Here is a 20,373-nt window from a genome sequence, read left to right on the forward strand (position 1 = left end):
TTTTGTTTTATTTTTAATGAATAAATTATTTTCCCTACCTTCCTTACCAATCCATTCCTTATACTTTTGTGAAGATGAAATTAAATATCATTTATATAATATAGAACGAAAGCATGAAAGAAAATTTATTGGAATTTAACACTACTGTAACATAAATAACTATAAGTACTAATATTATAAAGCTGAAGAGTTCGTTTGTTTGTTTAAACGCATTAATCTCAGGAACTACTATTCCGATTTGAAAAATTATTTCACTGTTAGATAGCCCATTTATCGAGGAAGGTTATAGGCTATGTATCATCACCCTAAGACTATCAGAAGCGGAGCAGTGCGGGCGAAACTGCGAGGCACAGCTAGTCATTATATATGCAGGGTGGTATTTTGTAATTTTACCTAAACAGAAAGTATTCTTAATACTGATATCTGATAGCAATTTTTTTCAAAAATGTTTCAATATTTGAAATAATTATAAATTTCAATTTAATTTAATTGATAAATTTCAAATATTTGAAAACTGCATTCAAGGTTTTACGAAAAGTTACTTTCCTCATCCGGGAATCAAAGTGATTCATTTTTTTTTAATTTCACCCTTTACTCTTATTGTATCGAAAGTTAGGTGCAATAATTAGAATGACGATATATTTTTATTAATATACCATTGACTTGATAAATCAAATGAATTTCCCTTCAGGCAGCATTACCAAAATTCCACCCTGTATATATTATAGATAACTAGCTAAGTCCCGCGGTTTTACCCGCAGTGCATATAGCCTATAAGCCTTCCTCGATAAATGGGCTATCTAACACCGTAAGAATTTTTGAAATCGGAACAGTTGTTCCTGAGATTAGCGCGTTCAAACAAACTCTTCAGCTTTATAATATTAGTTGTATATTTTAAAACACCCACACCCCCTGACAGTATCATCTGTACTGAAATATCGTCATATTACAGAGGGTAGAGGTAAGAAAAAGCATCTGTGTACATGAAAAAGTATCTGTCAAAATGATTTAAATAGGGTGGCGTATTAGCATCAGGGTGAATTTATAAGGAAGCAATTTAACTTAATTATTTTGTACTAAGCAAGTACATAGTTAAATGTTTTAATAAGTAACAACTTCAGTCGACATAACCACAGACTAATAATAATATACTACGTATACATAACAATTATTTTTTTAGCTCGATAAACTTCAATTCGCTACATTCATACCATACCGTTTGTCTACACCAGCGCTTTTCTGGAAGTTTTTGAAATGTTATTTCCAACTTCAATTACTGAGCACTTTTAAGCTATTGCATAGCTTCTATTTTCATTCAGAAATTTAGTTACGAAAAACCTCACGCTCCCCACTCCGACGGGCGCGGAGGTGTGGCTTGAAGGCATAGCATGCAATAGCTTTACCGCGGCAGTCCCCGAGTGCCTCACGTCTTTTTTTATTTTAAACCTTATGAGATGACTCTCCTTCCCTCTATCCTCTATGTCCTATATCAAAATTTATAATTATATTACATAGAAAACCTAAATTAATGCAATAGGTGTTATATCTTTCATTTATTGTATTTATTTCAATGCTGTTGTTAATAAAATAAATGATTACTGCATATGAATGAAATTTATTATTATTAAAGGAAATGTTGCTCCTAGCAGTTTCAGATAAGCAATTCATACTATCGTAAAATGCAATATTTTGCTAGGAGTTAACTTTTTGATGATTGGAATAGTAGATATTATTATAGTGTACTAGCGGTCCGCCCCGGCTTCGCCCGTGGTACATGTTTACGTTTTCTCTACATAAGAACCATCCTCGTACTTCAAGGAATATAATAAAAAAAGAATTATCGAAATCGGTTCAGCCGTTCTCGAGTTATGCGCTTACCAACACATTTTGCGATTCATTTTTATATATAAGTGATGTTATAGGGCAGATATGCACTTCCTTAACAAACAAGATCGGAAGTCACTTTTGTATTGTTTATGTGGTTTATATTGTGATCCACGGTCAAACTCTTCAAATTATGCTCGACTTTTCAAACATATGCTCTACTTTTTTCAGTTTTCATCGTTTATCACAGTTCGTGTTACACACAAAACTGACAAACTACATGAAATATCTATTTCCAATCCCTTACTTTTATTATTCTCTATACAGACAGACAAAATAAAAACTAGTACACTATTTAACATTCATAGCAATATTTCAAGCCCCGCTTTGGTAGCCCGACTGGGCACTGACTGCAAACCACAGTCAGTAATAAAATACAACCGCGAAGCAAGCACGTCCACTCGTGCATTGAACCAAATTTAAAAACTAAAAAAAAAAACAAATTCCCGCTAAGACTGTGAAATAGTACAGATAACAAATCGCGTGTGGTACGTTCAGTGTTCTGTCAATTTGACAGCTGTTTTTTTTTTGGTATTTTTTTTAAATTCGTAACGAGGAGGCAATGGTCACAATTTTTGGTTGCGTAACGGTGTTGTAACTTTTTTTCGGCGATGCAAGCGTGGAACCTGTTTTTTTATTCGGGTCGTTTTGTCATTGGGACCTCAGCTGCATTATAATTGAAAATTAAGGTTTCTTTATTTGTTAATTATTGGAGGATGTTGTAAGTATGTTTGGAATAGAAAGTTATTCGGAAATAAACTGATGAAAATATATACTTTAGGTAACGGCTGATAATAATCAAGTTTTTGAAGTGAAACTTCTTTATCGGGGTTGGACAAAAATTTAGTGTAACATTTTTGCGTTACGCCGTACGCGTGACATTTTTGCGTTACGCCGTACGCGTGACATTTTTGCGTTACGCCGTACGCGTGACATTTTTGCGTTACGCCATATACTCGTGACATTTTTAAGGTCATAAAGAAGTTTCACTTCTTACGTGTGTACTCTAGTACATGCATACATTTTTTTTAATTTGTAGGTGTTATTTATTTTGCTTTTTTTATTACATAATATAGGTATTCAACATTTAAAAGTTAAAATTGGACTAATAAAATGAAAGTTTTATAAAATCTATTTGTAACTCTAATCTTTTAATATATAACATAAGGCCACTAATAATATAAATGTGAAAGTTTCAGTTTACTTGCTCATTACAATCATGCAAAAAAGATGAACCGTTTTGATGAAATTTTTGGGGAAATTTGTAACTTGGATTTACATAAGCCAAGGCGAGCTACTAGCATTTAAATATAACTTTGACAATTAATTGATATCATATGATTTGTATTATCACAGATAATCTAATTCTATAACTAGTAGAATTATAGACTAGCTCTACCCCGCAGTTTTACCTGCATTTCTCCCCTCCTATTGGTCTTAGCGTGATGATATAATATATCCTATAGCCTTCTTCGATAAATGGACTACTAAACAGTGAAATATTGTTTCAAATCAGGCCCACGGTTCTCAATATTAGCTCGTTTAAACAAACAAACAAACTCTACATCTTTATAATATTAGTATAAATTACCTAGACGATGAAAAATGTGTACGTGACATTACCAAAGTTGCATAAATTTCAAAGGTCATTGAAAATTATATAATACTAGCGGTCCGCCCCGGCTTCGCCCGTGGTACATATTTACGTTTTCTCTACATAAAAACCATCCTCGTACTTCAAGGAATATAATAAAAAAATAATTATCGAAATCGGTTCAGCCGTTCTCGAGTTATGCGCTTACCAACACATTTTGCGATTCATTTTTATATATAAGAAGATTAAGAAGAATATCGATTTGACCTTTCGACAAGTAGGTCAAGAGTACAATTAAAAAGAAACCTATTTCTAAATAAATTAGCTGTCAAATTTTAGTTATTTTTCGACGAAGCAATTGTCTTCGAGTAGAGCTTCGAGAAGTGAATTAAAATTTCAAATCCCGTGAAATACTTTGAATATTAGAATTCATAACATTAACATATATGTATATGCAAATATAGGGAATAATTTGTGATGTTTTCCATACTGTTAAAACTTTCCTATTTAAAACATACAAAAACATAATTTTCCGCGCGACCTCTCACTATAATGATGATAAAATTATAATTAACTAGCGGTCCGCCCCGGCTTCGCCCGTGGTACATGTTTACGTTGTCTCTACATAAGAACCATCCTCGTACTTCATGGAATATAATAAAAAAAGAATTATCGAAATCGGTTCAGCCGTTCTCGAGTTATGCCGTATGCGCTTACCAACACATTTTGCGATTTATTTTTATATATAAGATTTGCTATTCACCATACAAAGAAAACAAAGAATTTACTGATTCTGGCCAGGCTGGAAAATAACTGAAAATAACACAAGGAAACAGTACAAAAACAGTATTTTAGTTTGCCGAAATAATTGTACCTTATTAATTGTATAATATATTCCGCCGTATTCATCATATTAAGTATGGTAAAATGGTTCATAAACGACGAAGTTATGCACGAACACATATTATAAAAAATAATAATAATAATAGTTTAAAAAAACTAAAAAACACGCTTTTAGGTCGGTTTTCTATAAAAAGCGTGTTTTTTATTTATTTTTAACTATTATTTATTTTATCAAATTAGTGTATTGTCATCGGTCCTCAATAAATCTACAAAGTTTGAACGAAATCTGGCCGTTTAATGTGGGTCAAAATCGCGCCCAAAGAAGTCGGTTACAAACATACAAACATACAGGTGAAGCTAATATAAAGCGTGTAATATGTACCTACATTCGAATAGTCGAATTGCAAAATCTGCTCCATTTTAAATTCCGTTAGAAATGTACAAAATTGCATATAACAGACACAATATTTTAAACACAGCTCTCTTTCTATCATATTCTCAACTTTAAAGAAAACTAAACACTTAAAACTAATTCAAAATCTCTTATAAAATAAAGAATAGAAAAGAATAGAACAGGAAAGGAAAAAGCATTTGAATGCCATTAAACCAAAAATATCAAATTCATCCAAATCTCTTTACAATTTTTACTTAAAAACTTACCTGCAATAAATTTTCTTCTTTCCTTACAAACTGACAATTGTTAGGAACGAAGATAGTAGATAAATAGCTGTATCCTACTCTGTACCCTATAAATCTATGTACCCTGTACCCTATAACTAAATACCCAATAGATATTTATTGCAATACACAGTCACTTTCTCAGGGTACATTACATAAAGTGTTGTGTAAGCATGTCGAAATTATGAGCCAAGGTTAACGCCTTGTTGGTTATGTTGTCCTGGTACTTTTGGTCCATACCTTAAACATTATCTGTAGTAATATTACAAATAATAAATAAAGAGTAGAATTATTATTTATATTAAGATTAATAATAAATACTTAAATAAAAATAATATTCCCCATAATTTAGTAATAAACAAATTTTTGAATGTTTTACATTCAAAATTTACTCACAAATATTGTATCTACGCAAACTTCTGTAAGACTAGCTTTTGCATCGTGATAGTACATAGTCATGTATTAATATGATATAAGATAGAACATTATTTCGCTCGCTATCTTCAAAATTTCATACTAAACTTTAGCCCTTTTTACATAACACAGTATTAAATTTACATTGGTCAAACTTCCTTGAAATGCAATATGACTTCACAAATATACCGTTATTGACCCGTTGCTTCGTGCAACGGTTTTTTAGAACAATAACGTTACTGTCAAATTCTTTTTATAAATAAGTTACGTATAAAGGTTCTTAAAATTATTACTTTGTGCTTCGATAAAGCTGTTTTAATTCTTTGAATTTCATGACGTTACTCTGACCTGTATGTTTGTATGTAACCAACTCCGTGACTCGAGAACGGTCGGATTTAATTCATACTTTGTACTCAAAGATCAGTGATATGACAATAATTTTGAAATACGTAGTTACGATTTTTTAAAGACATACAGTTTACGATTTATTTTTAAGCTATTGCATAGCTTCTATCGCGGGCCTTGAGCGCGGGGACCGAATCGAGAAATTCCGTAACGAAAAAACCTCACGCTCCGCACTCCGACGGACACGGAGGTGTGGCTTGAAGGCATGCTATGCAATAAGCAATAGCTTTACCGCGGCAGTCCCCGAGTGCCACAGGTCTTTTTTAAATTTTATAGACTTGTAGATGAGAGTATAGGTCATAAATTATTCTAATATTTTATGGCAAAAAAACTTTTTTTTTGTTAAGCTAGTCATATTTTTAAACTATCTGTGCTCCACGGTTTCACCCGCAGTGCTCCGCTCCTGTTGGTCTTAACGAGATAATATATAGCCTACAGCCTTCCTCGATGAATGGGAATCTATCTAGTATCTAACATAGAAAGAAACAAAGAACGAATTATCTAACACAGAAATAATTTAAAAAATCGGACTAGTAGTTCCTGAGATTAGCGCGTTCAATCAAACAAAGAAGCAAATTCTTCAGCTTTATAATATTGGTATAGATTATAATAAACTAGCTTTCCGCCCGCGGCTTCGCCCGCGTTTTCAAAGAAAAATCCGTTCCCGTAGGATTTCCGGGATAAAACCTATCCTATGTCCTTTCTCGGGTATCAAAATATCTCTATACCAAATTTCATGCAAATTGGTTCAGTAGTTAAGGCGTGATTGAGTAACAGACAGACAGACAGAGTTACTTTCGCATTTATAATATTAGTATGGATAACGTAAATAATTAATTTGGCATTACAGACACTCAAAATTAATTAGATTTTTCTATATTTTCTAAATAAATAAACACATTATATAACAAAGTAGGTACCAGGATATCATAACCACATAGGTGTTTCCGTAGAGAACGTAACAACCTTCATTACATACTTTGAATATTAACAAAGACTAAGAATACTAATAAATATGTAGGAAATTCTTATACTTGTAGAAGAGAATGTATGGAAATAGTGGTCCAATTTTAAAAGTATTTTGGCTTTATATGCTTTGATAAGCTTCTTCAACGGAATACCTAACGTCGATTGTTTTAAAACGCGTGAATTTACAAGCTTTTCCTAATAGTCATCTATTTTATTGAATTTAAGTCATTATATAAAATAAATAACAGGAAAAAAATAGACAAAACAAACTATTTTTATTTCCAAATAAGTTTAATATACATATACTTTAAAGTTAAAAATGTTTGTTAGTCTTTCGTACGAAAGGGCCGATCAATTCTGAATGAAACGTTCTACAGAGATAGATTACAGTCTGGATAAGCATAAACTCAAACTCAAACATTTATTTATTCAATTGGACTTCTTCGAGAAGCACCTTTGAATCGTCATTACATATTTTTAACATTTACCACCGATTCGGAAAGCAGTATGTATGGAGAAGAACCGACAAGGAACTCTAGTTGCTCTTTTAAAATCATGTCAATACAATTTAATTTTGCATAATATGTAACTACGCAATATATTATACTTAACTAGATTTCCGCCCACGGCTCTGCCCGCGTTTTCAAAGGAAAACCCGCATAGTTCCCGTTCCCGTGGGATTTCCGGGATAAAACCTATTCTATGTGTTAATCCATGTTATGTTGTATGCTAAATTTCATTGTAATCGGTTAAGTAGAATTTGCGTGAAAGAGTAACAAACACACACATCCTCACAAACTTTCGCATTTATAATATTAGTAGGCTATGTCAAAGAACTGTATATAGGCTGCTTTTGAACTAGATACCACGCAAGTGAAGCCTCATCCTGAAGCTAGTATTAAAAAATTAAATGAACAAATATTTTTTTACAATTTCGTCATATAAAATATCAATCATCCGTAATGATTTACAAATATATTGCAAAAACACTGCAATGATATTTGTTCATCTCAAGTACAAAAAACTGCGGTTTTGACATTCTGCTATGATCCAATGATGATGGTTTCAACAAAGATTCGAATCAAAAGTGCATTTACATCAAACGAACATAGAGCTAGAGCAAGAGCATTCTTTCGTGATCTTTTATTGTACACGAAAACTCGTATTCAGTGTTGTTAAAGTGAAACTTTTATTACATCGTCTCAAACTTTTTGGTCTGTGTAGCGCATGTCTCGTGTATCGCGGCTGCCGAGTAGGTATACCTAATCGGCAGCCGACCGACACGCGACATGCGCTACACAAAGCAGTGTTCGGAATCGTTCGAACAGTTTCACTTTTAACTAAGAACAACGAAAGAATGCTCTACGCCTGTTTACATTATTTGAATTGGGGGTTAGAATGAGCATTCGCACGTTTGGTGTAAATGCACCGTCAGAAAAAGCATGTTGTTGTATATCTATACTTGGGTTGTTGAGGAAGTGATTATGAGGAAGAGGAGGAGGAAGAGGAATTTTCACACACAAATTTAGAGGATGCGGATGAGGAAGAGGATATTTTTTTGAGGAAGAGGATGCGGATGAGGAAGCGGATGAGGATGATAGAAAATTATAATCAAAATTAAAAAACAAAAACTTTTAAAATTAAAAATTAAAACAAAAGCCATTCTCCTGTCTCTACATATTGATGTTTAAGGTTAGGGGAGGTTAGCTCGCCCAATTGCGAATTTACAAAGCCTGTAAGTACCTACTATTTGAGTCACGAGCCGGACTCAGATGAGCTTTTGTTTATGCATATTACTCGAAAAAACCCACAGAAAAAACCTAATCTATATCAGTGCCAGAAGCGACATTAGGCGATTTCCACAAAAAAAAAACTAACTGGTAGATATTATTATGTAAGCTTAAACAAATTGTTTGTTTTTTAATTTAAAATGACTTTTGACAAACATTATTTGGTAAAATATGTTTCTTCTGAGTATGAGAGAAAATGTTATATTATTATGTTTAGAGATAAGTGTTAGGCGCAGATATAAATATGGCGGTAAGACTCTACTCTTCTTCGTTAGTAGAGTCCGACTCGTAACTCAAATACATAGTTTAAATAGGCTTTGTAAATTCGCCGCCCGATTGGATCAGCATCCTCATAAACTTCCTCTAAATTTTGAGGAAGCGATAGCGGAAGAGGATTTTTTTATTTACATTTTTGAGGATGCGGTAACGGTAGAGGAACCCAAAATATTGCGGAACTTCCGCATTATGAGGAAGCGGAAGAGGAATCCTCAACAACCCTAATCTATACTAATATTAGAAAGCTGTAGAATTTGTTTGTTTGAACGCGCTAAGCTCAGGAACCACGGGTCCGATTTGAAAAATTATTTCCTTTTATCGAGTGAGTTAATAAATAAAATGAATTTGCTTATGCGACCTTCCAAAATATTACAAAGATGTTTTCTTAGTATAAACGGATAAACCCACACATTTTTTCTGATTATCCTCAAAAACATATTAAACACTTAAAAATAAGTCATCATAATAAAAAAATCGCTAACAACCCGATCCATAATACTTACTGCAAAATTCAACGACGCTTACTCAATATTTTAGTTTATTACTAGCGGTCCGCCCCGGCTTCGCCCGTGGTACCTACATGTTTAAAGTTTAAACTATCCTATCTCTCAAGTTGGATCGAACTTCACATGGTGTGCGAATTTTATTATAATCGGTTAAGTGGTTTAGGAGTCCATTGAGGACAAACATTGTGACACGAGATTTATATATAATAAGATAGGTACTAAAATACATAAAACCAAATACAAATTTCGCATAAATACTTATTAATAAAAAATCTATAACTGACCCATCCCAATCTATCCGCCCGCACCGATGCTTAACCTCAGCAAATAACTTAATGAAACAGACATTTACGAAAACACTACTTTCACTATATTACGCAAAAGTAAAGCGGCGCGTGCGCAAGCCGAATGCTAAGTTACAGATATATTTCTATTACTAACTTATTATTCGAAGGTAGTTAGTGACCGCGACGTTGCCTGCATTTGACACTAGGCTTTAGATACTAATATTATAAAACTGAAGAGTTTGTTTGAACACGCTAATCTCAGGAATTACTGATCCGATTTGAAAAATTCTTTCGGTGTTAGATAGCCCATTTATCGAGGAAAGCTATAGGCTATATATCATCACGCTAATAATACTATACTAGTTAAGTAAAGTGGTTTTAATAAAGTTTATTTATAACTACCTATATTAAAAACAGAATTTGAGTCAATATTTGTTTTTATCTGCTCTATTAAGAAGAAAAGTAGGCTCTAATGAAAGCTCTATTTTACCTATTACATTATATGACGTCTGTTTTCCAGTGAAAGTTCATTAAAATTGGTTTAACTGTTCCAAAGATGTAACTGCTAAAACAAGAAGACAAGTATGATAAACGAATTAACTTCCTTATGTTTTTCAGTACCAACTACCAATCCTGTAAAAAAACTAAATATTTATGAAAATACAGTTATTTTTAAATCCCAGACAGACATTCAATTATATTACTATGTACATATTGTGTGTACGTTTCTAAGATGTAATAATCCTAAAAAAAATACTAGTCACTAATTATATTTTCCATAAAATAGTGAGTGAGTGAGTGCCGAGCACGCGTGTCAGAAGTGAAACTGTCAAGATTCAAAGATACCAATATCGTCGCTTTACTCCATGACGTGACTATATTGCCATAACGCGACATTGACATTTTACTCTCAACGCGCCTAAAGAAGCTTCAATTCAAAAAAAGTAAAAAAAATCGTCCTTCCATCAAAGAATAGCATTGAAATTCGATTAAGTGAAAATCTCTAAAATTGCTTACTTAACTTAACAATTCCTCAAGGTGCTTAAGTAATACTTAGCTATATATCCGTCCATTGTCTTAATACTTAGATATTATCACACTGAATGATAGTTTTTTAGGGTTCCGCAAAGGAAAAACGGGACTCTATTATCTATACTAATATTATAAAGCTGAAGAGTGTTTGTTTGTTTGAACGCGCTAATCTTGGGAACTATTGGTCCTATTTGAAAAATTATTTCGGTGTTAGATAGCCAATTTATCGAGGAAGGCTATAGGCTATATATCATCTCGTTGAGACCAACAGGAGCAGAGCACTGCGGCTAATACCGCAGATAATAATAAAATAATATTTATAATATTATCTCTATATACTGCTCTCTGTTCTATATACTAATGCTGTCCGTCTGTCTGTCTCTATCACCAAGCTGTATCTCATGAACCGTCATAGCAGACATTTAAATTTTTCAAATATGTATTTCTGTTGCCGCTATGAGAACAAAATATAACAAAGAATCGAGATTAAACAACGGTTGAAGCAGTCATTAATTGGATAGACCAAATTTATTTGTATTTGTTCTGTAGCATATTTGTACGGAACACTGTCTCGCGAGCCCGACTCGCACTTGACCGATTTTTTAGTCTATTATTATGAACAATACTGTATAAGAAACGTTATTGTAGTGTAGTTCGATTATTCTAATAAATGGCAATCAATTTCTATGGTATTTCGTTTGAATCGATATAATATAAGAGAATATTATTCTCTGTAATAATGTAGCTTTCTATAAATAAATAAATATTTCAGGACAATTTTCACACACGGCACAATCTGATCCCATACTAAGCTTTCGCTTGTGTTATGGAAACCAAATGGCTGATAAACATATATGTATAATTTTAAATAAATACTTATATAGATAATTAACACCCAGACACATAACATCTTTGTTCATCACACAAATATTTGCCCCGGGTGGGAATCGAACCCACGGCCTATTGAAGAAGTGAATCCTGTATACAGCTTATTTGATACAAACTGATAAATCTTTCACTCTTTATTATATTAAAACTAGCGGTCCGCCCCGGCTTCGCCCGTGGTACATATGAAAAATAGATGTTGGTCGATTCTCAGACTTACCCGATATGCACAGAAAATTTCATGAGAATCGGTCCACCCGTTTCGGAGGAGTATGCAGACTAACATTGTGACACGAGAATTTTATATAATACTAGCAATGCCCTGCGGTTTCACCCGCATAGATAGCGATATCGTTACAGTGAAAAGTCTACTAAATAGGTCGGACTATAGGTTTAATTTTTAATCACATGAAAATCACCTTTACCCCGTCCCGTGGGGCCGTGGGTTATGTCGGATTCCTACCGACCAAAACCCCACTGTGTTCCGTCAAGACGCATATTGGTAGAATTCCTCCGTGACCCCCGCACTACGGCCTGCTCGAACAGTATACCTACTATTTTCTGTAGATTGACACTTTTAAAAATTCGTTATATCTTTTGAATGGAATATCCAATTCTTTTCATTTAAAAAGTATTTTGCTGGTATTGAAACAGTCTATAATAAAACATCATTTAATGGGATAAGGATTAATATATGTGTATGGATAACATGGTTTAATTACTGTCGGCACTTTTATTTACTTTGAAAACGTAAAAAAGTTGTTGTAGTAACATAACTACTGAAGATGGACATATGGTATCGCGGACTTTCTTGTAGATATTGATCCATTCTATAATACCGTAGAACATTTTTTTGTTCTATCTTCAATAGATTCCGCAGCGCACGCGATGACAGAAGTTTTATTGAGGATTTTTTTACACCTTGGGTTACATTATTGCATTTTTGGTAAGGATCTCTAATTTTTTTGAAAATGCAATATAGCCTATGTTGCTCAGTAAAGATGCAGCTTTCTAATGGTGAAAGAATTTTTGAAATCGGTCCAGTAGTTTTTGCGTGAAAACCATACATACATACATACTTACAAACTTTTCCTCTTTATAATATTAGTATAGATAAGATATGTAAAATTATATATAAAATTACTAATTATGTGTTTCAGTAAAGATATATCCATATGTTTGAATATATTTTTTTAGGATTAAGGATTTTTTATTTAAAATAAATAAAATCACTGTTTATGAAATTTACTAAAAAATACAAGTCTTATGTAACAATTCCTATATTATCAAATTAAATGTACGTTCCAACTACGCCAATTACAGACATAAATAGCGTTTAGTAGGTTATTAAAATATTGCTCGATAATTATTACTGAGAATTTGTGAAATTCACTGAATTCTACAATAATAAGAAATGCATTATACTGACACAATTAAACTTTACACAGATTCAACTAAACTTATTTTACAAGCGTGTTTAAAAAAGTTGACGAATACATATAAATTAAATACAACATACAGTTGTCGTCTATTTTTAATTGTTTACACGATATAGAACAAATGTTATTAATACCTATATTATCGTAGACTAGCTGCTCCGCGCGGTTTCACCCTCGTGGCTCCACTCCTGTAGGTCGCAGCGTGATGTTATATAGTCTATAGCCTTCCTCGATAAATGTGCTATCTAACACCGAAATAATTTTTCTAATCGGACCAGTAGTTCCCGAGATTAGCGCGTTCAAACAAACAAACAAACTCTTCAGCTTTATAATATTAGTATAGATTGTTACTTAAATAAAAAATTAAACAATATTTACCTATGTAGATTGTGTAAGTAGTTATTACACATTATTCTTTCTTTTTCAATGTCCAAAGATACATTATGTAAAAGTACTAGCTGTGCCCCGCGGTTTTACCCGTTTTGCTCCGCTCCTATTGGTCTTACCGTGATGATATATAGCCTATTGTCTTCCTCGATAAATGGACTATCTAACGATGAAATCACTTTTCAAATCGGACCCGAGGTTCTTGAGATTAGCGCTTAGCAAACAAACAAACTCTACAACTTTATAATATCAATATTGATACGTAGAGATAAAAATTGAGAAATTATATGATAAATTGAAACACTGAGTCAGTTGGGAGTGACCTAGTTGCAGATTACCATGTGGCCTAAAGCAACTCAAGAAAATAATATGAAAGATAAAAGCCTCAATTTATTACTAACTAGCTTTCCGCCCGCGGCTTCGCCCGCTTAGTCTAAAACATAATAAATTATATACTAAAACCTTCCTCTTGAATCACTCTATCTATTAAAAAAAACCGCATCAAAATCCGTTGCGTAGTTTTAAAGATTTAAGCATACATAGGAACAAAGAAAGTGACTTTGTTTTATGCTATGTAGTGATATTAAAATGTGAATGTTTGCTAGGATGAAAGAGCAACTATGGAGTTTCTTGCCGTTTCTTCTCCATATATTAGGTATATTGCTTTCCAAATCGGTCTGCATCTCAATGGTAAATCTGCATCTCGGTGGTAAATGTTAGAAATATGTAATGACGATTCAAAAGTGCTTCTAGAAGAAGTCTAATTGAATAAATAAATATTTGAGTTTGATGGATGTTTGTGAACCTTTCACGCAAAAACAGCTAATCGCATCTGTATGAAATTTTGTACAAAGATAGAGTGTAGTCTGAATTAGCTTAATGGCTTTTTATTCATTTTCCTATTTTAAAAAGAAATAGCTATACTGCAATTTACGAGGATTTAATCATTAGTTAAAACTTTCATCCGCTATTTCAACACTACGATACCTACCTACATATTTTAAAGATGTAACCTATGTTTGACTCACGGTCTATAATTATTTTTATTTCAAATTTCATCAAAATCGGCGCTGTCGTTCATTCATGAAAGAATAACAGACAAACAGACAATCATTTAATATAAGTATAGATAGTATTTTAAAATAACCTACTTTTGAAGCACTGATTTCCGCGATACAAAGACAATTCCTCTTATTTCGCAACTCAAACTCAAACTCAATTATACGAGTTTTTCTAACGACCTTGAAAAAGTATGTTTTACGTAATATAGAAGTAATTAAATTAGTGAAAGCGGTTATACACCGCTGCCCGTGTTAGTGACAATACTGTTTTAATATGATTTGTAGTTTTAACCGACTTTAAAAAACGAGGTTCCTAATTTTATTACTTATTAGCTGCGCCCCGCGGTTACAGCCGCGCTCGTGAATGATAACGTTCCTGTGGTAATATCACTTACTTACTTACTTCAACGGCGCAACGACTCAAAGAGGATCTTAGCCTCCGACACCAAAAGTTTCCAGGTTTCGCGCCTTAGCGCCCTGGTGTTGTGGTCTTCTACTTGAAGGACTTTTTCAAATCGGACCCGTAGTTCCTGAGATTAGCGCGTTCAAACAAATAAACTCTTCAGCTTTGTAATATTAGTATAGATTAAACCCATATTGATAAGCAAAAAAGGTTGCCAACTCGTATTTTTGAAATGAGATTTGATACAAAGGTCACTAACCTTCCTATCCTTATTTGGATCACATAGTATTTATTTTTCAATAATTCAAATACTTTTTCTTAATAACTTGTAACATAGTAGAGTTTCATGCAATCATAAATTTCTTTACCTAATACCAATAATATATATATCATATAATCTATATCACACTTTTTGTCTGTTTGTCTGTATGCTCGTCCAAGCTTGAACCATGCGTTATATGTTTCCTGCTTCCTTCCTTGATCATATTTCCTTAATTAATTCAAACTATATTGTCTAATTAGTGTCACGCAATGTTTAGTGAAAACATATGTTTCCGATTTTGTTTTAGTTGAAAACGGCTGTATAAGATTTGATAAACTGATTTAACAATGAGTTTCTTCAAAATAATTCTTCATTGACAAAACTAATTTTACATTTAGTTGTTATTTAAATTATAATTAACTAGCTTATCGCCCGCGGCTTCGCCCGCTTTGACTAAAACCTAATAAATTATATACTAAAACCTTCCTCCACTTTACCTATTAAAAAAAAACGCATCATAATCCGTTGTGTAGTTTTAAAGATTTAAGCATACAAAGGGACATAGGGACAGAGAAAGCGACTTTGTTTTATACTATGTAGTGATTACAAAGAATAATCAAGAGAACTCATTTGTAATATCTCGTCAGTTGCAACCTATTAAAAAAGGATTATGATTACAAGAACATATAATCGAACATCACACAAAAAGCTTGTCTACCAAATCATGTATTACATAAAAAAGTATTGTTAAAGGTCATTTACACGCTGACTAAGCAGAATTTCAGAATAAACCTGTCATTGATGTAGATATACATAGTATTATTAGTGGTCCGCCCCGGCTTCGCCCGTGGTACCTACATGTTTAAACTTTAAACTATCCTATCTCTCAAGTTGGATCGAACTGCAAATGGTGTGCGAATTTTATTATAATCGGTTAAGTGTTTTAGGAGTCCATTGAGGACAAACATTGTGACACGAGATTTATATATATTATGATGGTACGGTCAGACGTGTGGCAAGCAGCCTGGCAAGCCCGGTAAGTGGCCTGGCAACCAGCCCGTGCGCTCACAGTACAAACATCCAAACATGAGCGCATGCACAAACAACAGGTTTACATGCTTGTGTCCGTGCTTGTGCTCGTTGTATGTCACTTTGAACGCAAGCGTCTGAACCCACCATTAAACTTCAATAAAGAAGAGAGAAAGAAGAAATCCTGTTTTAATGTTTTAATAAAAATAATCGTCCATATTTAGGTCATCCATTGCATCGGACATTTTATTAGGATTATTTTTCCGACCCAAATATCGACCAATAGAATTGCACCATTCGACGTCACGTGGTACAACCTACATGGTATTATACTGATAATTTTTTGAAAATTTTCTCTGGTCGTTGACGTCAAACTGACAGGTTGAATTCAATTGTGAAATTATTGGCCGACATTTGGGACGGAAAAATAATCCCCCGAATACCACACGAGCTTCAAAATTATCTGGCATTTCCCTCAAGGTTCCCTGCAAACAAATAAAGTCGTCAAGTTTTTCAGGAAAAATCACTCGCGCTTCGCGCTCGTGACCTTGACTAAAAACTTAACTCCTTCATTTGTTTGCAACGAACCTATCGGATAATACCCGATAATTTTGAAGCTCTTGTGGTATTATAAGTGATAACGTTTAACATTATTTAGCCCAGTGCTATTAATATGACATATTATGTATAATACTATTATGATATTAATATGTTCTATCAATATATACAATTTTGATAAAATTTCATCACTAAGTAGGTATACGTAAACTAAAAAATAATAAGTTACTAGTATTTTTTTTTTAATTGTGTGGTCCTTAAAATTATAGACGTAAAAGTTTGTAAGAATGTTTGTTACTCTTTCATTAGGAACCCACTAAACAGCTTTTGAGGATACTTGGCTTTATTTTGTAGTTTTACATTAACTAGCTTTCCGCCCGCGGCTTCCCGCATAGTTCCCGTTCCCGTGGGATTTCCGGGATAAAACCTATCCTATGTGTTAATCCAAGCTACCCTCTATATGTGTGCTTATTTTTTTTTGTAATCGGTTCAGTAGTATTTGCGTGAAAGAGTAACAAACACACACATACACATCCTCACAAACTTTCGCATTTATAATATTAGTAGGATGTGTAGGATAACCACAAGTTATTACTTTCTTTCATCCCTATTGCGTGGTGTGTCAATAAAGATTTTGATCAAGCATTCAATAATATTATAGCCAGCGTCTCGTTTATGTAAATTCGAATGGTTTCTCAACTGCGCTATGTATTGTGAGGCACGCAACCGCTAGGGTGGTCGCGGGTTCGAATCTTGTGGGACTGTACCGAACTTTCGTGAAATATATGTAAATATAAATAAGTTTTTCAAGTGAAACATTTTTAGACCGTTGAGAGTAAAACTTCAAGGTCGATTCATGGTTATACCGTCACGTCATGGAGCAAGGTGACGAATTTGGTAACTTTGAAGAACTATTGTTAAAGAAGTTTTACTTTTGACACGTGTGATCGACACACGAGGTCTTTTTTAATTGTATAGATGGTGTAAATAACAATTTAATTAATATTTCGTTGCTACATTTGTATGGATTTTCGGCTTCTTTATTCTTTTGTGTATTTATGAGGTTGTGATTTTTAGGAATAAGTTTAAACGTCTTTATTTGTATAAGAAACTAGCAGTCCGCCCCGGCTTCGCCCGTGGTACATGTTTACGTTTTCTCTCCATAAGAACCATCCTCGTACTTCAATGAATATAATAAAAAAAGAATTATCGAATTCGGTTCAGCCGTTCTCGAGTTATGCGCTTACCAACACATTTTGCGATTCATTTTTATATTATAGATGTTATTTGCAACGTGCGATATCACAAATTAATTGTAGTATTATAATAGTTGTATGTTTTGTTTTGTTATGTTTAATTATCTAAATAATCCATTAGTTAATTCAAATATTTAATAATTTATTTGCATAGAAGATGTTGCAATAATATTTTACTGATGTATCAATTTGATATTTTTCCTTCCCAAATTAATTACATAAATGACCTTCACAGTTCATTAAAAAACTAGTTTTAATTTAAACCAATATTTATAATACTGTAAAATTAAACTAAACATTTTTCGGTTGCAAAATACTCATTACCCGTGTACATTATTACGATATCTCATTAAATAAATTTATTTCACTAATAATAAATAATTAAAAACTACATTCTTAGCATATCTTGCAACTGTGCTTTTTATTACACTTAATAATTAAATTTAAAATACCTAGTTGTTTTAATTGTTTAAAGTATTTTCTCATGATACTTTGATATGTCAAGTTAGTATGTTTAAGTAAAGGATTTTTAAGTAAAACGTCTTTAGGCCCATTGAGAGTAAATTTTCATGGATATCTATACATATAATAAAATCGTAGGAAAGTCAAAACTGTACATTGAATATTTTTTTAAAAGAATACATATTCCATGATCTATAATCGATATAGAAGCCAAAAATATAGTTTTTAGAATTTTTGTCTGTTTGTCTGTTTGTCTGTTTGTCTGTTTGTCTGTTTGTCTGTATGTTTGTCCGAGCTAATCTCGAAAAGTACTGCATAGATTGACTTCAAATTTTGCATGAATATTACTAACAGGTCGAGTGAGGTTTTTTTAAACATATTATCATGCTATCACCTCCGGGGGAGGAGCTGTGAACCTTTACTTTTCTTACGTATTCCGTGTACTACGACAGCGTACAATCTAAAGACTCATGTTTAAATGTTGTTTTTGAGTAAGCCATGCTATTATCTAGCTTTACACTATAAAAACTACGTCATTTACGTAATTTGGGCAGAGAAACTGTTTAATGAATCTTAGTACTATAAAGACAAATTTGATTCAGCGCCATCTATGAGATTTCGTAAAGATCAAATCAATTTACATGTTAACACTACTGAACACAATGTTAAAAATTAATAATTTAAATATAATTATGTTAGTTATTTATTTAACTCTTTAACCCATAATAAATCTTCCCTTCCCTATAAGGTGCGCTTATAATTCGTGTGAATATACTACATTTTTAAAAGTGAGGGTAGATGTATATTATTTTAAGTCAAACTAGACACCATTACAGTTAATCTAATATTGATTGTGTTCATTGGTTACATTTTTAAAAATCTTCGTGTTTTAATAATTCGATCACGAGGCGGGACTCTAATACAAAAAGGTTAGTTCGTTGATAATTATTATTCCTTCATCATTTACATGTTGTTAGTAAAAAATAATATACTTTGACTGTTAATACTTTTGTTCAGTATTTATCTATATGATTATTGCTTGGTAATTAATATATTTTCATGTCGTATACCTAATTATAAACATAAGTGTGATGTGAAACTAGCTGGATTTATTTTTACACACTCACAGTCTTATATTTTGTGTTAATGTTAAAATAGTATTAATAATAGTGTAAATCATAATATTTTTTCAAAGTTAAAAATATTTCCTTTTTTCTGATGGTGTTGCCATCGAATTAAACCGCGCTGTCGTTTCGTTCACAAAAAGTCATGTTATTAGGACCGAATATGTAGCCGCCTCAACTTACGGAAACGAGAGTAACCTGCGTTGTCTGTTAGTTATTGTATAGTCGAATTTAACGTTACATGGAAATTGGAATCTAAATATATGTATACCTATTTATATTAAATCTGAAGAGGTCAATTCTGCACATGAAATATATTTCCTAAATAACTATTATCTTCTATACATATAATAAAATCGTAGGAAAGTCAAAACTGTACATTGAATATTTTTTTAAAAGAATACATAATCCATGATCTATAATCGATATAGAAGCCAAAAACATAGTTTTTAGAATTTTTGTCTGTTTGTCTGTTTGTCGGTTTGTCTGTTTGTCTGTTTGTCTGTATGTTTGACCGGGCTAATCTCGAAAAGTACTGCATAGATTGACTTCAAATTTTGCATGAATATTACAAACAGGTCGGGTCAGGCTATAGGCTACATATTATCAAGCTATCACCTGCGGGGGAGGAGCTGTGAACCTTTATTCTTCTTACGTATTCTCTGTACTACGATAGCGTACAATCTAAAGACTCATGTTTAAATGTTGTTTTTGAGTAAGCCATGCTATTGTCTACCTTTACACTATAAAAACTACGTCATTTAAGTAATTTTGGCAGAGAAACAGTATAATGAATCTTAGTAGTATAAAGACAAATTTAAAACAGCGC

The 20,373-nt window shown here is 32.7% G+C and overlaps 2 protein-coding genes across 5 annotated transcripts in view; both read left to right on the forward strand.

Moving 5' to 3' along the window:
- LOC149476386 (uncharacterized) overlaps nt 1-20,373 on the forward strand; it is a 244,529-nt gene that overhangs the window by 159,005 nt on the left and 65,151 nt on the right. The window lies entirely within an intron of this gene.
- LOC149476395 (uncharacterized) overlaps nt 2,234-20,373 on the forward strand; it is a 61,724-nt gene continuing 43,584 nt past the window's right edge. The window contains exon 1 of one of the 4 annotated variants that reach the window (XM_089712145.1): nt 2,234-2,372. The gene's annotated coding sequence lies outside the window, so the exon portion shown is untranslated. Of the gene's footprint in view, nt 2,373-2,583; nt 2,606-20,373 lie in introns of those variants that run through there. The other 3 variants (XM_089712149.1, XM_089712151.1, XM_089712147.1) reach the window with 3 other exon arrangements.

The sequence above is a fragment of the Colias philodice genome, chromosome 28, assembly GCF_061535455.1.
Source record: "Colias philodice isolate Cphi_HAF_F1 chromosome 28, ilColPhil1 Martin Lab GWU primary, whole genome shotgun sequence".
NCBI lineage: Eukaryota > Metazoa > Arthropoda > Insecta > Lepidoptera > Pieridae > Colias > Colias philodice.